Genomic DNA, 20,756 nt, shown 5'->3' with positions numbered 1-20,756 from the left:
CCCTTTTTCGGTAAACTTTGGGAGCTTATTTGTCCAAACTTTAAGGGATGGGATGATCCAAGGCTGAATCTGATGGCTCATCCGGGTTCCTTCTCCAGCCTTGTTTGAAGCAAGATTCTGATTTGCATATACAAGAAAGATATGCGGCGGTGGTGGTGGGCCTGGTGGCAGATGATAGTGGCAACCAGAAATTATTTTGGATGGCTCTAACAACAATCGAGCTTTTAGAGTTGTTATGTCACTGCTTCTTGAGTTTTTTTTTTCCCTTCAATTTTTCTTCTTATCTTATGGCCCCAACAGTGAAGTACACGAACTACCCCTGCTTAGTTGTTCAATTAGAAATTTGATCAAAATTACATGGTAGCGCCGCCACGACATTCCTTAATTGGAACCGCTAAATAAGTATAGGGATTAAATTGACCAAAAAATTACATAGGAACCACATTGACATTAAAAAGAAATTTAGGGACGAAATTGGCCATTTAATCTATTGCTACAGCAACAAATGGGTAGCTTTGGATGGATTTTGGGCTTGTTAAAACGGAGCTGGATGTTGTAAAAGTCGTTTCAAAAAAATGGGTGGGCCAAAAACACCCCATGTTGTGATTGCAAAAAATGTCCAGTCCGAAATATGGCCGAACTTGCTGTCGAGAAGAACTTAGGTTAAAATATAGGGAAAAATTAGGAAATGAAAAGAGATCTATAAATGAGGATACAAATCATTGCGGGAAATAAATTAATGAGAATCAAACATAAACAGAAAGCGATTGCCTTTTAAATACAGAAATCAAGGGAATTAATGTGCTACTGAGAATCTTCTTTTAACATTTAAAACAATTCAATCTGGAACATTTTAAATAGAAATGATATGAAATCACAAGAATTGGAATTTTGGGATGTCAATCAAAGGTACATTAATAACTCTCCATCTTTTAAAGGATTTTCCTGACAATTGTATCTCATTTGCTATATAAGTGCACGCAATCACATTAATTCCATTATCTGTGTTTAGTCACTTTAACATACATAGAAAAAAAAAAAAAGAAAACACCAAATTGATCACCTAATGCCTCTCTTAACGAGTCCTTCCGTTAAGAAAAAATAATATCGGGTTTATTTTTCTTATTAAAGAAAAATAAATGAAATGTGTCAAATACACCGTTGATATAATAAAATATCTAATTTAATGAAATATAATCAGGTTTATATGCATGGAGAGATTCTTTCTTTGTTTTTTAGCAAAAATCTTTGGCGTCTTAATTGTTTCATTGATAACCAGATAGACACCTTTGAAGCTGGTCGACTGTGAATATACCATCCCATGTATATGGATTCCCCTTCGCATGCAAATTAATTCTTACCCTCCAATGCTCGTTTTTCCATATACATCTGAAAGTCTTGCATGTATAAATTTCCAAGTTCTCTTATGCATATGCAAATAAAAGTAGCACACTTTAAGATTCAGAATCTTTGAAAAGAGACGAACAAAGAAGATGTCAGCCATTTTCAAGATCCTTTGCTTGCCTCTCTTTCTTGGTCTATTGAGCGCAGGTACAATTTCTAAATGCATCACTATATCAACTGCGGTAGATTTTGAAAAGAATCATAGAAACTGTACATATACATATATATATATATATATATATATATATATATACACGCGTGTGCAAGCTGTGTCGAGCAGGTGCACGTTTAATTTTGAAAAAAAAAAAGAAATTAAATATTTGTATTGATAAATTTTCATTAAAAACTATACTTGAAAACATCTTTTTTTTTTCAAGTAGGAGATAAAATAGTAGTGTTATCAACTTCAAAACTTTTGGCTGGTCCGCTTTAGACATACAATGCATGTATTTACATGTTTTTTGATGCATGCATTTCATCATTAGTTTAATAATAATATGTATGTATGCTCTCTATCAAGTCTGATCATATTGCAGGCTCCAACAGGAGCAAAGGTACAATCCAAGCCGGAGTTCAAACTCACCATCTTTAACGATTGCACTTGCACTCAGACCCAGGTCAAGCTATCCTGCTCCGGCTTTCAAAGCTTTGAAAAGATTAATCCCGCCGTCTTGTCTCATAATGGCGACGGGTCTTGCCTCGTTAACGGTGGCCAACCGATCTATTATGGTGTTACACACGGCAATTTCAGTTTCAATTATGCAGCCGATAATCAATACCCCTTTAAACCTATTAGCAGTCAAATATCTTGCTCTTAGATTGTTCTTGAAGTGGAATCCATGATTGAATTGTGCCTGGTTAATTCCAATTTTCATTTAATGTTACCTGGTAGGACATGATCAACATGCAAATTAAATAAGATGAGTTTTTGAAATTTATATAAAGTTCTTGTTATATTTATGAATGGCTTATATATTACGTAATCTGTTACTTGTTTAACAAACAAGTAATAGAAAATGGATACTTGAATAACTAAGGTCTCTTTTTTCCTTGAATTTCTTTTTTTTTCTTTTTTTTTTCCTCTTGGAAAACCAGAACTAAACGTAGTATGTTCTATTTAACGTACAAAAGTGCACAACACTAGCAAACTTGTAACCTGTGTACCAAATGTCGACGGGTCTATTTAGAATGTAAGCCTTACAGTTGCGATGATCTGGTCCAGAATAAATAAACCCATTTTGTTGGGCTATCCGAAAGTGCTACGCTTTGATTGGGGCGAACATAAAATGTTGCAATCATGTACCAATTATGTCATCATGTTTGGATTGTTAGTTATCACAAAAAAAAAAAAAATTATTCGAAAATATATCTCTTAAAAATAGTAATCCAAGCAATAGAGACGAGTCCTAACAACAAAAGCCCAAGTCTTCCATGTCAAAATAGAACCATTATCAAATAACAATTTCATCTCGTAATATCCGACACTTTCTTCTTCTTGGGCAATATATATATATCAAAGTTGCCAACCTTTCGTTGGTATTGAATTCAGAATTCTCATATATTAATTCGGCGAGGAAGTCCTAGGCTGCTTTAATAACCTGTTGTGGTGTCCCCACGTAGCCGAGGCCTTTCGGCGAGGCATTAACCTGTTGTGTTGTCCAGCACCGTCAGAAAATGAGAGTCCAATATTTGCACGCAAAGGACAAAACTCTACACAATTCACGTAACTTCTAAGCCTTGTATGTACTGGTACTCTTTGCTTTAAACCTTGTAGAATTACCAAAAGCAACCCCTAATGAACCTTTCTTGTAAATCTCTATAATTTCTAGAAGCTGAGATTCAGATTTGAATACCAGCATCATTTCCTATAATTTCACCACAAAATTACTTATCTACCATGCAACACTCAAAAATTAGTAACAAGCCCATAGATAAATCCCAAAGTACAACATCCTTGTATATGAGTCATCTAATTGCCTGCAAAGGTACCAAACTCTGCACAAAACCAGCAAATTTCTAAGCACAATTTAGTATATTCTGGTTACCCTTTGCCTAAAGCCTTGTATAATCGTGAAAATACAACCTCCGAGTGAATCTTCCTGCAAAAGGCTTTCTTGTAAGTCTTGGGATTTCTAGAACCTAAGTTTTAGTTACTAATTGGCCTATTTTCTTTTCTCTGGAACGGTACTTATCCACCATAATATACATTAACAATATTGAAGATTTTTAATAAAACCAAAACAGATTCCAAGTCACCCGCCTAGATTAATTAAAATCCAACCAAATCTCAATATCCAAGAAGACATGCATATAATATTTTCGGCCCCCGCCATCCATTTGAATACTCAAATAAAACTCCCGCAAAAGGACCGAACTCTATGCTTTCTTTTAAATCTCAGGAATTTCTAGAATCCGACTATCAAATCCCCCATTCCATTTTACTTTCTTTGTTTATTTCACCCCAGGGCTACTTATTTACCATAAAATCATTGACAATGCCCAAAATTTGTAAAAGAAAAACCCACAAATATATCCCAAGTAATTCACCTAAAATTAGATAGAATCCAAAAAGATGCAATACGTCATTGTATACAAGTCCTCTAATGCCGGCAAAGGAACCAAGCTCTGCGCAGCACCAGCAAACTTCTAAACAAACTTAGTATTAAATGCTTAATCATTGCATTAAGCCCAGTAGTGTGGTTAAAAAAAAAAAAAACCACCTCCAAATGAACCGCTTACTTGCAATTATTCTTGGGATTTTTTAAACCTAAGTTTCTATTTTAAATGCCTTTGTTCTTTTCCCCATTTGTTTGACCAGAACACAGCTCATTTATCACAAAATCAATTGGTAATATTCCAAATATATTCAACAACCCACAATTAAACTCTAAGTAACCCACCTATACTAATTAGAATCACAACAACATGCAGATACTCTGTTGCTTCTTTCACCATTTGAATATCCAATACCCTAAAGTCCAACATCCTTACCTGTGAATCCTAAAGTGCAACATCCTTACCTATGAATCCTATATTTGCATGCAAAAGGGCAAAACTCTACAAATCTACCTAAGTTCTTACTAACCTAGTATATTCTGAGCATTCTTTGCCAGAAACCTTGTGGAATGGTCAAAAATATCCTCCACTTGAATCTAAGCGCAATATGCTTTCTTGCAAATGTCTGTAATTTCTAAAACCTGAGTTTCAATTATAATTAAAATTTATTTCTTCTCCATTTATTTGACCACAATGCCACAAAATTGTAACAAACTCACAGATATATTCCAAGTAACTCATCTAGACAAGACAAAATCCATAAAAATCTCAGAAATCCAAAATGATGCTCTACTTAGTTCCTCATATCATATTCAACTTAAACACTAAAGTGCAACGTGCTCGCCTAAGAGGTACAAAGGCCTGTCCAGTTGACCAGTGAAGTCCTTCCAAGAATCAGAACACACAAGAGCAAACTCTTTAGACCCAAACAATATAAAAAATGAAAGCCTTTGTCTGTATCCATGGCACCCTCATTTTTAGAGAAGTCAATTGCGCACCTATCTCCTCTTTTCTAGAAATTAAAATCCAGTATTTTTAGGCTCTCACTACCCCAAGAATCACCTACTTCATTTCAAAAGTTCATTTGTCCCTGACAACAATCTACAGCCATTTCTAAATCAAAACTAAAACTTTCTACTGTGAGCCATTATTCTCTCTATCGGGTTTCAATCTCTACTGATGAGCAGCATAGTTCAAAAAATATAAACTGACCCAAGTACTGATTGTGCAGTTAGCTTTCATGTTTCAGTCTCAATATGTCTATAAAATCATTAAAAGTATAGCCAAAGATTTTAATGTAGGCAATAAAGAAATATTCACTAAAGAATTTTGGCTGCAGATAGCGTACTTGAAAGACTTAAAAGACTCCATATGGTACCATCTATCCCTTTTTGGCTTACAAAAAAAGAACCCATTCCCTATATAATAGAAAGGTATATGAGTAGATGAAATAAGCCATATAGGGCAAACGGCACGTCATTTAAACCATAAGGTGTCTTGAGTTAAGCAACTATACTATATGAGGCCAAAATATTTAGTAAATAATTACATGAAGCCTACTTTAAATGCTTTGATTAATACTTGTATTGATTTTAATCATTTTTACACTGAACTATGAAACAAAGTGCACACTCAGTCCATGCGATCAATTTATATTTTCAAACTATGCCACATAACATTAAAGGCCAAAACCCAACGAAGGCAATAAAAACTCACACTAGACAATTTGAAATCTGATTGGGAATTAGCTGTAGATTGTTGATAAAGACTAATGAACATACTAGAATTAAGCGGATGATGTCTACCGTAGTGAGGGCCCAAAAAATTTCTGGATTTCAATTTCCAGAAAAAAAAAGGAGATAGGCATGCGCTATTGGCTCCTCCAGGACTTAAGAGAGTGCAATGGATAGTAACAAAATGAAGGGTTTTCAATAGAGCCAAAATTTAAATTACAAGAATCAAGAATGCAAATTTGAGATTGATGATGTTTTAATCTTAGGAGTTCATTCTTACGCGCTTAGAGGATTGGAGGGACTTCATAGATCAACTAACAGCCTTTGTATGCAGCTTTGTGAATTCTTGGCCCACTGATATGGAGATGAGACATAAATGGGAGAATGGGATATCACCTAAATAGTGGGAGCTTTACCTAAGACATGAAACCAAATGACAGGCCATGAAATGAGTAATTGGTCCATGAAAAAATTTGAAGAAAATTGAAGAGGAAAATCGGACTAGAAGACAAGTCGTGATGGATAGAAAGGCCCATCCCTCTGGGCTGTCAGGAAGCTGAAAGTTCTTCCCCAAGATATGACTTGCAGACGCTATGTCAAAGAAGGTACAACAATGTCCAATAGTCCAAATGAACAGCATAGAAAATCGCTAAGTCATATCAAAGCATTAGTTATATCATGATACTTTTTTTCCCTCCAATGTATCTTTTGAATGTGAGTTGTAAAGAAATTCTAAGAAATAAGAACTCTTATAAAGAGGACAGATCATGCAGGTATTTTGAAAGTTGAAATTGAAGAACTTACCAGTAATAACTGTTTATCCTATTTACCAGTAAATGAATAATAAATCAACTATGTCCATTTTAAGAGATCCAGAAGTTTCTTTTGTTCTGTTTAAATGATTTCAGCATAACCAGAGAGATATATGGATATCCAGAAAAATGGGTAAAACACATTCTAAACCTACAAGAAGAGTTCAAAAATCATGTCCTCCAAGGATTATATCTTTCTATTTCAGTTTCCAACATGTATTTATTGACCATGGACAATCGAATATGAGAAGGAAAAGCAGGACAAAAAACAAAGCCATAAGAAGCCCTACTCCTACCTTGAAGTAGAAGACAACCATGCATATAGAACTATACTATGAAATTACACTTTTCAGAAACAGGGCATACCCAGATTAACTCCTATTTATGTATGAAGAACAAATGGGCAGCAGATGAACGGAAATCAAGGTATAATTGTCAAGAAAGCAAGGATTCCAAAAATTATAAAGAAAAGCAAAGGACACAAGTTTAGCAACATAATTCCATGTAAGGAAAAAGTGGGAGAAAATGTTGGAGTCAGCAATAAAGCCAGAATCTGTGTGACCATCTGAAAGGAAATCTGGAGGGAAAAGAGCGGCCTACTCATTTAAGATAGGCAGTAAGATTTTCATTCAAGAGTTCCTAAGTGATAAAAGATATAAGAGACAAATGAGTAGAGACACTGTTGACTGGCAAACATACACTGTTAAACCAACAATTCTAATAAACAAAAAGAAAATAGAAATGACCCAGACCTCCAAATGAAGGCAGATGGTGTACAGTGAAACTAAAAGCAGGTTATGCGTCTTGTCATTAGGAAAAAATCAAAGCCTAATTAAAATCCTTCAACATTGTTTGGCCAGGAGAGCTTCATTAAAGTTTTCTAGGTCCCTGAACCCAAGTCCACCATTTCCTTTAGTTTCAGTGATCTTGTGCCAACTCATCCAGTGCATTCTTTGTCCGTATTCACCATTTCCCCACTAAAAATTTGCAATTCTTTTACAGATCTCCTTACACAGGCTCCTTGGAAGCTTGAAGCATGACATAGTAATCAGAGCCAGGTATTTGAGAGATAGAAACCTTTTTGAAAGCAAGGTAAAGAACAGTGATTCTTGGGTATGGAAAAGTATATCCAATGCAAGAGAATTGCTAGCCAAAGGAATAATGAAGAGGACTGGAGACAAGAATACAGTGGATAAATGGAATAATAAGTGGCTACGTGATACAGAAGAGGGCAATGGGGTGTATACTGTGAAAACAGGCTATGCTCTAGCTAAGCAGAGGAAGAAGAAACTCCAGTGTGAAAAAGGAAAGCATGAGGCTAGTACTGGACCTAGGAAGGATAAAGTTTGGAAAGGTTTGTGGAACCTAAACATTAAACATAAGCATAAACATTTTTTCTGGAAAAGCTTACAAGAGTACTCCCGGTTCAAGAATGCATATTCCATAGAACAAAAATGGGTGATCCTATGTGCACATGTTGCAGAGAGGAAGTAGAAACTCTTGAACACGTGTTCTTTTCTTGCACCAATGTGCAACAGACATGGAAATTACCACCATTGAAGGCTTGAATGATCTGAGGTTTAATTTTTGGAGATGGTGGGAATGTCTTATAGATGCATGCAAAGTGGAGAATAGAGAGGGGCACTTGGAACTCACAGTCAATATACATTGGCAAATATGGAAAGCAAGAAACAAATTCATGTTCGAGGGCAAGATAATGGACAGCAAATCAACCATCAGGAGAGCTCAGAAAAAAATGGACGGAATACACAGAGGTAAACAAGGGGAATCTGGAGAAAATAGAGGACCAACCAAGACAACAAATGATGAACCAAAGATGGACTCCTCTCCAGTGTGATACAATAAGAATTAACAGGATGCTGCTGTGTCTGCAAAGAAGATCAGAACAGGACTTGGGATAGTTGCAAGAAACTGGAAAGAGGAACTAGTAGAAGTGAGGGTAGTGCAGGAACTAAAGAAAGGAAGAGCAATAGTGGAAGAAGCTGTAGCAATTAAACAGGCTTTGCTGATGGCAAAAGATGCAGGATAAGCGAAAATTGAATTGCAATCTGACTGTAAAAATGTGGTCAACATGATAAAAGAAAGAAGAACTGAGGACCACACAGTGACAACTATAGTGGAAGACATCATTCCGTTAGCAGATTGGTTTTCGGTTTGCAAGTTCAAGTTTGTTAGTGGGAAAAGGAATTCTCTGAGTCATTATGTAGCAAAATTTGCATCAACATTAGTGAAGAATATAATGTGGAAGCTTAGCTTTCCCCTGTGGCTCAAACAGATGGCACAAGATGATCTGATAGGCAGTTGCCCACATTTGTAGAACTTTTGTAGTATCAAGTTTTATTAATACAATATCGTTTTGACAAAAAAAAATAAAGAATTTCCAAAACCTGAGCATCAGTTTCTAGTGACACCCTTTTTATCACCAATTTATTTCATCAGAAGACCACTTATTTCACATAAAATTTTGTTAAACAATCTCCCAAATTCATAACGAGCCCACAAATAATTTCCAGGTTACTCAACTAGATTAACTTTAATTCCGTAATACACTACCAAAATCCAACAAGATGCAAAATACTTTTCTTCCTTATTGTCACCATCTAAATAGTCAATTTAAACCCCACGCTGTGACCTCCTTAGACAACAGTCAAATTTCTGCCTGCAAAGGAACAAAACTCTGCACGGTTCCACTAATTTCTTATTACTCTTTGCCTTAAACCATGTAGACTGGTCCAAAAAACAACTTCCAAATGAACCATGGGGTGCAATATGCTTTCTTGTAACTCTTCAAATTATCTAGACCCTGAGTTTCGGTTTCTAATTAACATTTCTTTCTTTTCTGCATTTGTTTCACCAGAGCACTACTTATCTACCATAAAACTATTTACAATAGTCCAACATTATAACAAACCCACAAATAAATTCCAAATAACTCATTTTCATTACATACAATCCAACATAATCTCAAAATCCAAAAAGATGCAATACATAATTCCTAGTATCCTGATCTGAATATTCAATTTAAATCCTAAAATCCAATGCATTTACATAAGGATCCTATATTTGCAATCAAATGAACTAAGCTCTGCACAATTAAACAGATATTTTAATAAAATTAGTATGTTCTTGTTACTTATTGCGATAAACCCGGTAGCATGGTAAAAAACAACCTCCAAATGAACCTTGGGTGTTATATGCTTTCTGGTAATTCTTGGGATTTTAGAAACCAAGAGACAGTTTCTAGAAAACCTTTTTTTCTTTTCTCCATAACACTACTTATCAACCATAAAACAGACTGACAATATTCCAGATACTTAACAACCCAAATAGATGTAATTCACCGTCATGAGATAGAATCCAACTAAATCTCAGAATCTAACAAGCACATATAAACCATCTGAATATTCAAGTTAAACCCTAAAAGTGCAACGCCCTTACATAAGAGTCCTATATTTGCCATAAAGGAACTCAACTCTAGATAAATCTACCAACTTCTTAGTAAAGTTAGTATGTTCTTGTTACACTTTGCCATAAAGGCTGTAGAATGTTAAAAAACAACCTATAATAGAACCTTGCTGAAATATGCTTTCTTCTAATTCTTGGGATATCTAGAACCTAAATATCAGTTTCAAATTGACCTTTCGTCTTTCCTGCAGAACACTACTATGTTTTTAACAATATTTCAAGTCTTTAACAACCCAAATAGATTCTGAGTAACTCACTTAGATTAATTAGGGTCCAACAATGTTTAAGAATCCAACAAGATGTGCATATATTTTATTCCACCTTCTATCCATTTGACTGCTCAAATCAAATGCTAAACTTCAACAACAATGCATAAGAGTCCAATATAGGAAGAAACTCTGTACAATTCACCTAAGTTTTTACCAAGCCTAGTATGTTAAGGTTTGCTCACTGCCTTAAACTGAAAACAACCTCTAAATGGACCTTGGAATAGCTTGCTATTGTAAATCTCTAGCATTTATAGAAGCTAAGTCCCATTTTTTGAAATACCAGTTTTATTTTATCCGTTAATTCCAGCACAATACTACTTATCTACAATAAGTCATTGACAATACTCGAAATTTGTACAAACCCACAGATAAATGCCAAGTAACTCACCTAAATTACATAGAATCCTAAAAGATGCAATACTAGTTCCTCATGTCACCATCTGGAAATTCAAGTTAAATCCTAAAGTGCAGTTTCCTTGCCTACAAGTCCTCTAATTGCTTGTAAAAGGACCAAACTCTACACAACACCAGCAAACTTATAATCAAACTCAGTATGCTCTAAAAACAATCTTAAGCCTTGTAGAATGGTAAAAAGACAACCTCCAAATGAACCGTGCTACAATATGCTTTCTTGTGATTCTTTAAAATTTCTAAACCTTTAACTTTCAATTTCTAATTGACCTATTTTTCTTTTCTCCAGTAGACTACTCATCTACCATAAAATTCCTTGACAGTATTCCAGATTTTTGATGAATCCAAATAGATTCCAAGTCACTCACCTAGACCAATTAGAGTCCAATAAAATTTTGGAATCTAACAAGATGCACCATACACTTTGTTTCAACTGTCGCCCATATGAATACTCAAATCAAATGCTTAAGCTAAAATCATTGCATATGAGTCCTATACTTGCCGACCAAGGACAAAACTCTGCATGGTTCACCTAACTTCTTACTAAGCCTACTAAGTTCTGGTTACTCCTTGTTTAAAAAAATCTCCTAAATGGACCTTGGTACAATATGCTTTCTTGTAATCTCTGGAATTTCTAGAAGCTGAGTTTCATATTCGAAATGCCATAATTATTTTTTCCATTTATTTCACCACTGTACTACTTATCAACCATAAAATCATTGCCAGTACTCAAAAGTTGTAATAAACCCACATATATATCCCAAGAAACTTGGATAGAATCCCTAAAGATGCAATACATAGTTCCTCAGTCACCATCTAGACGTTCAATATAAATCCTGAAGTGCAATGTCCTTGTATATCAGTCCTCTAATCGCCTGCAAAGGATCCAAACTCTACACAACACTAGCAAACGTCTGACTAAACTTTGTCTGTTCTATTTGATCATTGCCTTAATCCTTGTAAAATGGTGAGAAAACTCTGCACTAAGCTCTATTTGATCACTGCCTTAATCCTTGTAACAACACTAGCAAACTTCTAACCAAACTTACTATGTTCTATTTAATCATTGCCTTAAGCCTTGTAAAATGGTAATGGCAATTCTTGGGATTTCCGAAACCAAACGTTGTGTTTCTAATTGACCTTTTTTTCTCCTGTACAGTACTTATCTGAAATCTATTGACAATATTCCAAACTTAACAAGCCCAAATACATTCCAAGTGACTCACCAAGATTAAAGAAAGAGAATCCAACAAAATCCCTGAATTCAATGAGATGCACATATACTTTTTTCAACTGGTGGCCCATTAGAATATTCAAATCAAATGCTATAAAGTACAAAGTCGTTAAATGAGAGTCCAATATTTGCATGCAAAGAACAAAGTTCTGCACAATTCACCTAACTTCTTACTAAGTCTAGTATGTACCAGTACTCTTTGCTTAAACCTTGTAGAATAGCCGATACCAACCCCTAATGGACCCTGTTACAATATGCTTTCCTGTAAATCTCTATAATTTCTAGAAGCTAAGACTCAGATTTGAATACCATCATCATTTTCTCCACTAATTTCACCACAAAATCGCTTACCATAATATCATTGACAACACTTAAAAATTAGTCACAAACCCACAGATAAATCCCAAGTAACTCATCTAAATTAGATAGAATCAAGAAGATGCAATACTTAGTTCCTTGTGTCACCATCTGGATTTTCAATTTAAATCCCAAGTAACTCATCTGCAAAGGAACCAAACTCAGTACAAAACCAGCAAATTTCTAAGCATAATTGTTTTCTTAGCAGCAAACTCGGTGCACACTGGTAACTCTCTGCCTTAAGCCTTGTATAAAGATGAAAATACAACCTCCAAATGAACCTTCCTGCAAATGCTTCCTTGTAATTCATCTACAAAGGAACCAAACTCAGTACAAAACCAGCAAATTTCTAAGCATAATTGTTTCCTTAGCAGCAAACTCGGTGCAAACTGGTAACTCTCTACCTTAAGCCTTGTATAATGATGAAAATACAACCTCCAAATGAACCTTCCTGCAAATGCTTTCTTGTAATTGTTGGGATTTCTAAAACCTAAGTTTTAGTTTCTAATTCACCTATTTTCTTTTCTCCAGAACAGTAGTTATCACCATAAAATTCATTAACAATATTGAAGATTTTTAACAAACCCAAACAGATTCCAAGTAACCCATCTAGATAAATTAGTCCAACAAAATCTCAACATCCAAGAAAACATGCATATACTATTTTCAACCAGTCGTCCATTTCAATACTCAAATCACACGCTAAAGTGCAACATCACTGCATGAAAATCCTGTAAATGCTCACAAAGGACAAGTCTACACAATTCACCTAACTTCCTACTAAGCCTAGTATGTCTGGTTACTTTCGCCTTAAACCTTGAAGAATGGTCAAAATCAACCTCTAAATGGACCTTGATGGAATATGGTTTTTTCTAAATCTCTGAAATTTCTAGAAGTTGAGCCTCAAATCCCCTATACCATTTTAACTTTCTCTGTTTTCTTCACCCGAGTGCTACTTATTTACCATAAAATCATTAACAATGCTCAAAATTTGTAAAAGAAAAACCCACAGATAAATCCCAAATAATTCACCTAAATTAGATAGAATCCAAAATGCAATACATCCTTGTGTACAAGTCCTTTAATTGCCTGCTAAGGAACCAAACTTTGTGCAGCATCAACAAACCTCTAAACAAACCTAGTATTATTTGGTTAATCATTGCCTTAAGCCTTGTAGAATGGTTAAAAAGACTCCAAATGAACCTTGCTGACTAGCAATTCTTGGGATTTCTTAAACATAACTTTCTGTTCTATATGCCTTTTTTCTTTTCTCCATTTGTTTGACCAGAACACAGCTCATTTATCAAAAAATCAATAGGCAATATTCCAAATATTCAACAACCCACAATTAAACTCTTAAGTAACCCACCTACACTAATTAGAATCTAACAACATGCAGATATACTTTGTTCCTTCTTTCTCCATTTGAATATCCAATTGATACCCTAAAGTGAAATGTCCTTACCTATGAATCCTATATTTGCATGCAAAGGGCAAAACTCTACAAATCTACCTAACTTCTTACTAACCTAGTATATTCTGAGCACTTTTTGCCAGAAACCTGGTGGAATGGTCAAAAACATCCTCCACTTGAATCTAAGCGCAATATGCTTTCTTGCAAATGTCTACAATTTCTAAAACCTGAGTTTCAGAATTTCTAATTAAATTTTATTTCTTAACCATTTATTTGACCACAAACCTCAAAATTGTAACAAATCCATAGATATATTCAAAGTAACTCATCTAGACAAGACAAAAGCCACAAAAATCTCAGAAATACAAAATGATGCGCTACTTAGTTCCTCGTGCATATTCAACTTAAACACTAAACTACAACATCCTCACCTAAGAGGTATTCAAAGCCCTGTCTAGTTGACCAGTGAAATCCTCCCAAGAATTGGAACACACAAAAGCAAACTCTTTAGACCCAAATAATGTCAAAAACAAATTTGCGTTGTTGATTCTTAAAATTGAAACATTTGGTTCTAATGAAAGCCTTTGTCTGTATCCATGGCACCATCATTTCTAGAGAAGTCAAATGCGCACCTATCTTCTCTTTTCTAGAAATTAAAATCCAGCCATCTTAGGCCCTCACTACTCTAGGCATTACCCATTTCATTGACACAAGTACTAATTGGGCAGTTAGCTTTCATATTTCAGTCTCAAAATGTCTAAAATCATTAAAAGTATTAGCCAAAGATTTTAATGTAGGCAACAAAGAAATTATTCACTAAAGAATTCTGGCCGCAGATAGTGTATTTGAAAGACTCAAAAACTCAATATGGTACTATCTATCCCTTTTTGGCTTACAAAAAAAAGAACCCATTCCCTATCTAATAGTAGACGGGTATATGAGTAGATGAAATAAGCCATATAGGGCAAACGGCACGTCATTTAAACCACAAGGTGTTTTGAGTCAAGCAACTACACTATCTGAGGCCAAAATATTTAGTAAATAATTACATGCAGCCTGCTTTAAATGCTTTGATTAATACTTGTACTGATTTTAATCATTTTGACACTGAAATATGAAACAAAGTGAACAATCAGTCCATGAGATCAGTTCATGTTTTTGAATTATGCCACATAACATTAAAGGCTAAAACCCAACGAAGACAACAAAAAATCACACAAGACAATTTGAAATCTAATTGGGAGATGGCTGCAGATTGTTGATATAGACTAATGAAATTACTGGAATTAAGTGGGTAATGCCTATAGTAGTGTGCGCCTAAAAAATTACTAGATTTCAATTTTCAGAAAAAAGGAGTTAGGCATGCATAATTGGCTCCTCTTGCACTTAAGAAGGTGCAACGGATAGTAATAAATTGAAGGGCTTTCACTAGAGCCAAAATTGAAATTCGAAGAATCAAGAATGCAAATTTGAGGTTGATGTTGTTTTAATCTCAGGAGTTCATTCATACGCATTTAGAGGATTGGAGGGACTTCATAGGTCAACTAACAGCCTTTGTATATCACTTTGTGAATTCTTGGCCTACTGATATGGATATGAAATCTTTGTAAGGGTACAAAAGTGCTTGTGATATGCTATTCTATTCCATTATGTCTCTAGGAAATACTCAGAGGTTTACAAGAAGAAAAGCCATAAATGGGAAAATGGGATATCACCTACTAAATAGTGGGGGCTTTACCTAAGACATTAAACCAAAAGACAGGGCCTTGGGAAGAGTAATTAGTCCATTAAAAAATTTGAAGAAAATTGAAGAGGAAAATCAGAGTAGAAAACAAGTCATGATGAATAGAAGGCCCATTCCTCTGGGCTGTCAGGAAGCTGAAAGTTCTTCCCTGAGATATGACTTTCAGAAGCTATGTCAAAGAAAGCACAACAATGTCCAAGAGTCCAAATGAACAGCATAGAGAATTGCTAAGTCATATCGAAGCACCAGTTATATCATGATACTTTTTTGCCTCCAACATGTCTTCTGAATTCAAGTTGTAAAGGAATTCTAAGAAACAAGGACTCCTGTAGGAGAGAACAGATCGTGCAGGTATTTGAAAGTCGAAATTGCAGAACTTAACAGTAATAACTGATCATCCTATTTGCCAGTAAATGAATAATAAATCACTTATGTCCATATTAAGAGATCTGGAAGTTTCTTTTTTTTTTCTTTAAATGATTTCACAATAACCAGAAAGATATATGGATATTTAGAAAAATGGGTAAAATAAATTCTAAACCTACAAGAAGAGTTCAAAAATCAGGTCCTCCGAGGAGTATATCTTTCTATTTCAATTTCTAACATGTATTTATTGAGCATGGACAATCAAATACAAAAGAAGCCCAACTCCTGCCTTGAAGTAGAAGACAACCATGCATATACAACTATACTATGAAATTACACTTTTCAGCAAGAGGGTATACCCAGATTGACTCCTATTCAAGTATGAAGAATAAATGGGCATCAGATGAACGGAATTGAAAGTATGACAGTGAAGAAAGCAAGGATTACAAAATAAAAAAAGATAAAAGAAAAGGAAAAAGGAAGGAAACAAGTTTGTTAAAATAACTTCCTGCAAGGAAAAAGTAGGAGCAAATGGAGAAATCAGCAACAAAGCTAGAATCTGTTAAGTCATCTGAAAAGAAACCTGGAGGGAAGAGAGAGGCCTATTCATTTAAGAATGGCAGTAGGATTTTCATTCAGAGTTCCACATTGACAAAAGAGGGAAGATAGAAACAAGTAGAGATACTGTTGACTGGCAAACATATACTTTTTACCCAACAATTGGGTAAAACCAAAAGTATACTTTTTACCAAACAATTGCGCAGATGGTATACAGTGAAACCAAAAGTGGCTCATGCGTATTGTCACAAGGAAAAGTTCAAAGCCTAAATGAAAGGTAGCAACAGTCTTGTTGCCAGTTAACAACTAAAGAAATTATTAGCAATCCATTCTAAGCCTTTAGTTACTCAAACAAATCTTTTTCATTTTTTTTCCTAGAATCCCATACAATCACCAAGATCAGTTAAATATCAAATGCAATATGACAAAGGAATACCATTATTCACAAGACAAATTACTACAGAACATGCCTGGGCAGCACTATTGTAATCAAGCTACATGTCTTTCAGTAAGTGTACTAAGCAGAACAAACGACAGCTGATGCAAAAATAAAGCAAGAAAAGACAAATTTTACAATTCAACAGTGAGAACAGACCATGCAACAGAAAATCCAAAGTTCTCCATACTTCAATCTAAAAATGATTAGCAGTAGTCAAACTAATCAAAGTGTTAAAAGTAAGCAATATGTATTAAGTTAACTTTTCGGCCCTGGATAGTCTAGTTGCGGGACTCAAAAGCTCCATTTGGTTTAAAAATATACCTTCTACCCCTTTGCAGCTTACGAAAAAAAGTACCCATTAACCTACCAAATGGATAGATTTACGAGTAGATAAAATAAGCCATGAAGGGCAGATGGTACGGTATTTAAACCATCGGAGCTTTGTGATTGGAGCACCTCCACCATCTGGGGCCATAAAATCTAGTCAATCTTTTACTAGTTGCCAACACTATATTCCTTAATTCATATTTCACTGGCTTTTGTTAATTGTCTTGATATTATAAATACCCAAAAAAATACATTAACAAGCAGTCTACGAGCTAAATTTATGTTTCTGCATTATGCCGTTTACCATGAGATATCAAAACCCAAATGAGAGAATAAAGAACCACCATACGGAATCCCATATGACTACCCTTCAAGCATGAAACAACCATGGAGAAACAGCTGCTAACTAATTTCATTTTATTTTCTCTTTTTTTAAATTTCAAATTGCATCAACATAAAAGATTATGGTAATTTTGCTTAAACCAGAACCAAAACAGAGAGGTAGACAGAACACTCTAAGACCTTCAGTTTCTAACGTACAATGTAAAACGTAGACACTACAATTATTAGTCTTCGAACAAATTTGAAAAAAAAAAAAAAGCAATCAACAGCCATTTCATTCCAAAAATTTCATTTGTCTCTGACAAAATCTATAGCCATTTCTAAATCAAAACTAAAATTTTCTAGTGTGATTCATTATTCTCTCTATGGGGTTTCAATCTCTACTGATAAGCAGCATAGTTCAAAAATATAAACTGACACAAGTACTAATCGTGCAGTTACATTTCAGATTTCAGTCTCAATATGTCTAAAATCATTAAAAGTATTAGCCAAAGATTTTAATGTAGGCAACAAAGAAATTATTCACTAAAGAATTCTGGCCGCTGATAGTGTACTTGAAAGACTAAAAAACTCCATATGGTACCATCTATCCCCTTTTGGCTTACAAAAAAAAGAACTCATTCCTTGTCGAATAGAAAGGTATATGAGTCGATGAAATAAGCCATATAGGGCAAACGGCACATCATTTAAACCACAAGGTGTTTTGAGTCAAGCAACTACACTATCTGAGGCCAAAATGGTTAGTAAAAAATTACATGCAGCCTGCTATAAATGCTTTGATTAATACTTGTATTGATTTTAGTCATTTTGACACTGAATTATGAAACAAAGTGAACAATCAGTCCATGAGATCAGTTCATGTTTTTGAATTATGCCACATAACATTAAAGGCTGAAACCCAACGAAGACAATAAAAAATCACACTAGACAATTTGAAATCTAATTGGGAGATGGCTGCAGATTGTTGATATAGACTAATGAAATTACCGGAATTAAATGGGTGATGCCTATAGTAGTATGCGCCTAAAAAATCACTAGATTTCAATTTTCAGAGAAAAGGAGATAGGCATGCATAATTGGCTCCTCTTGCACTTAAGAAGGTGCAACGGGTAGTAATAAACTGAAGGGCTTTCAACAGAGCCAAAATTGAAATTCGAAGAATCAAGAATGCAAATTTGAGGTCGATGTTGTTTTAATCTCAGAAGTCCATTCATACGCGTTTAGAGGATTGGAGGGACTTCATAGGTCAACTCACAACCTTTGTATACCGCTTTGTGAATTTCTGGCCTACTGATATGGATATGAAATCTTTGTAGGGGTACAAAAGTGCTTGAAACAACCATGGAGAAACAACTGCTCACTAATTTCGTTTTATTTCTCTTTTTTTAAATTTCAATTTGCATCAACACTCTAAGACCTTCAGTTTCTAACATGTAAAAACTAGACGCAATAATTATGAGTGTTCAAACAAATTTGAAAAAAAAAAAAATAAGCAATCTACACCATCAGTACTAAATTGGAAGCATAATTCAATATAACTAGGTCTAAACCCACTGAAACTGAAAGCAAAGACATGAATCGGACAAATTCGTTGAAAATTTGCCATTAGGTCAAAATTGAAAGCAAATAATGGATATTGAAAGCAAATATGCATAGCAAGAAAGCACGGAATTTGAAGAATCTCATCTCCAGGGAAAGGAAACAAAAAATAGAAAGGAGAAGAGAAATAATACTTGCCTGAAATCGTTTCTCCTCAAAAAGCTTTCTTCACAGCTCCAGAAAACAGCCAACTCTGGACAGAATCAAGCCCCAAAAAAAAGGCAACTCTTTTCCCAAGAAACAAATGCGTCCCCAATTTTCTGATTTTTCTCCTCACTTTCCCTTTCCCTCTCTCTCTCCTATCCCGCTCTCTCTATCTCTCTTGAATTTTTGGAAAGTAAGAATACAGACACGAGCATATATATAGCGTCCACTGATTGCTGGCAAACGGCTAGTCTTGGCTTGCTAGTGTGACCCGAGTTCCAACGGTAAATTCGAACGGGTCGGTTGGAAAGTGTCAATTGGGAAACCAAATATGGGAAGGATTAGTCATCACAATTTGGCAACTTGGGTTGAGTTACTTGTAATTCGTCTATCACACTTATTAATTATGGTCAATGATATATTTTGAATTTGATTTGTCTAATTGGTGCTTGTAACACTGTAGTATTTTTTTTTTTTTGTAATATGATGTATGTGAGATAAAAAGAATAGTTGAGAATATAAAAAATTGGTTGACATTTTTGTTTATGATGCAACTCAAATAATATTTTTAAAAAAAAACCTACATTCCTAGTAGGATGAAGAATCAATTCGTGTGTATAAAATAATTAGGATCTACAATGTTATTATGATCTACAATGTGTATAAAATAATTATTTTTAAAAAAATAATTAGGATCTACTAATTCGTGTGTATAAAATGAATATTAGTTCCAAAATACCTCCATTAAGAATGTCCCTTTGTTATTATGTCTTTCTCATTGTCTAATTGGATTGATCTATCTCTTAAATTTTTCAATATTACTGGACATGAAACAATTAATCAAGCAGTCTGAAATTTATTATGATTTTGTCATTTTACATGGAGATTTTAAATGAAAATACAAATATACACTCAGTAAAAGTAATTATTTGCAACGTGGTTTGGAAAAATATGCACATGGGTCATATTTACTTATAAATCATTGATTTTGTAAAAAACATATAATATTCATCATTTCATTTTTCTAAAAGTGATAATTACGTTTATAATCAAATCATTATTTTCAATAGGGGCATGTCTTTCCTCTTCTTCTACCATCTCATGTGACAAAATTCAAATTAATTTGCAATTGTCAAATTGGTTGTACTACATCAAGCAAAGTCGAGAAGTGCAAGGTCAGATTTGTCCAATTAAATAATAAAATGGGTTGATGTGAGAAAGTAAACATGTATTGAGGGTATCTTCTATAATGCTTAACATTTGCTACTAAAATTAGTTGTGTTTAGGGAGTCTTCCATGAAGAATCCTCTTAGATTTGTCACGTATTATTTTGCTCTCTGTGTTCTCAATTTAAGAAAGTCTCCTCATCTATAATTCCTTTGGTTCTGCTTTCTGGGTGGTTCCATCTAGGGGTGCAAACGAGTCGAGTCGAGTCGAGTTTTGAACTTATCGAGTCGAGTTAGGGTTGTTTATATGCGAGCTCGAAAAATAGAGCTCGAGCTCGGCTCGATGTAGGAAAAGGAAAACTCGAGATCGACTCGTTTATGGCTCGCGAGTTTAG

General features: G+C 34.6%; 1 long non-coding RNA gene across 1 annotated transcript; it reads right to left on the bottom strand.

Annotated features, from left to right (window-relative positions):
* Positions 1 to 2,757: 2,757 nt before the first annotated feature.
* Positions 2,758 to 19,480, bottom strand: LOC113696935 (uncharacterized). Its single transcript, XR_011817231.1, has 2 exons — positions 19,190 to 19,480; positions 2,758 to 3,050 (listed from the first exon to the last, which is right to left on the bottom strand). It is a non-coding gene; the product is annotated as an uncharacterized lncRNA (long non-coding RNA).
* Positions 19,481 to 20,756: the final 1,276 nt, after the last annotated feature.

Source organism: Coffea arabica, chromosome 6e (genome assembly GCF_036785885.1).
Source record: "Coffea arabica cultivar ET-39 chromosome 6e, Coffea Arabica ET-39 HiFi, whole genome shotgun sequence".
Taxonomy (NCBI): Eukaryota; Viridiplantae; Streptophyta; class Magnoliopsida; order Gentianales; family Rubiaceae; genus Coffea; species Coffea arabica.
This window is presented reverse-complemented; position numbering and strand designations above follow the sequence as displayed.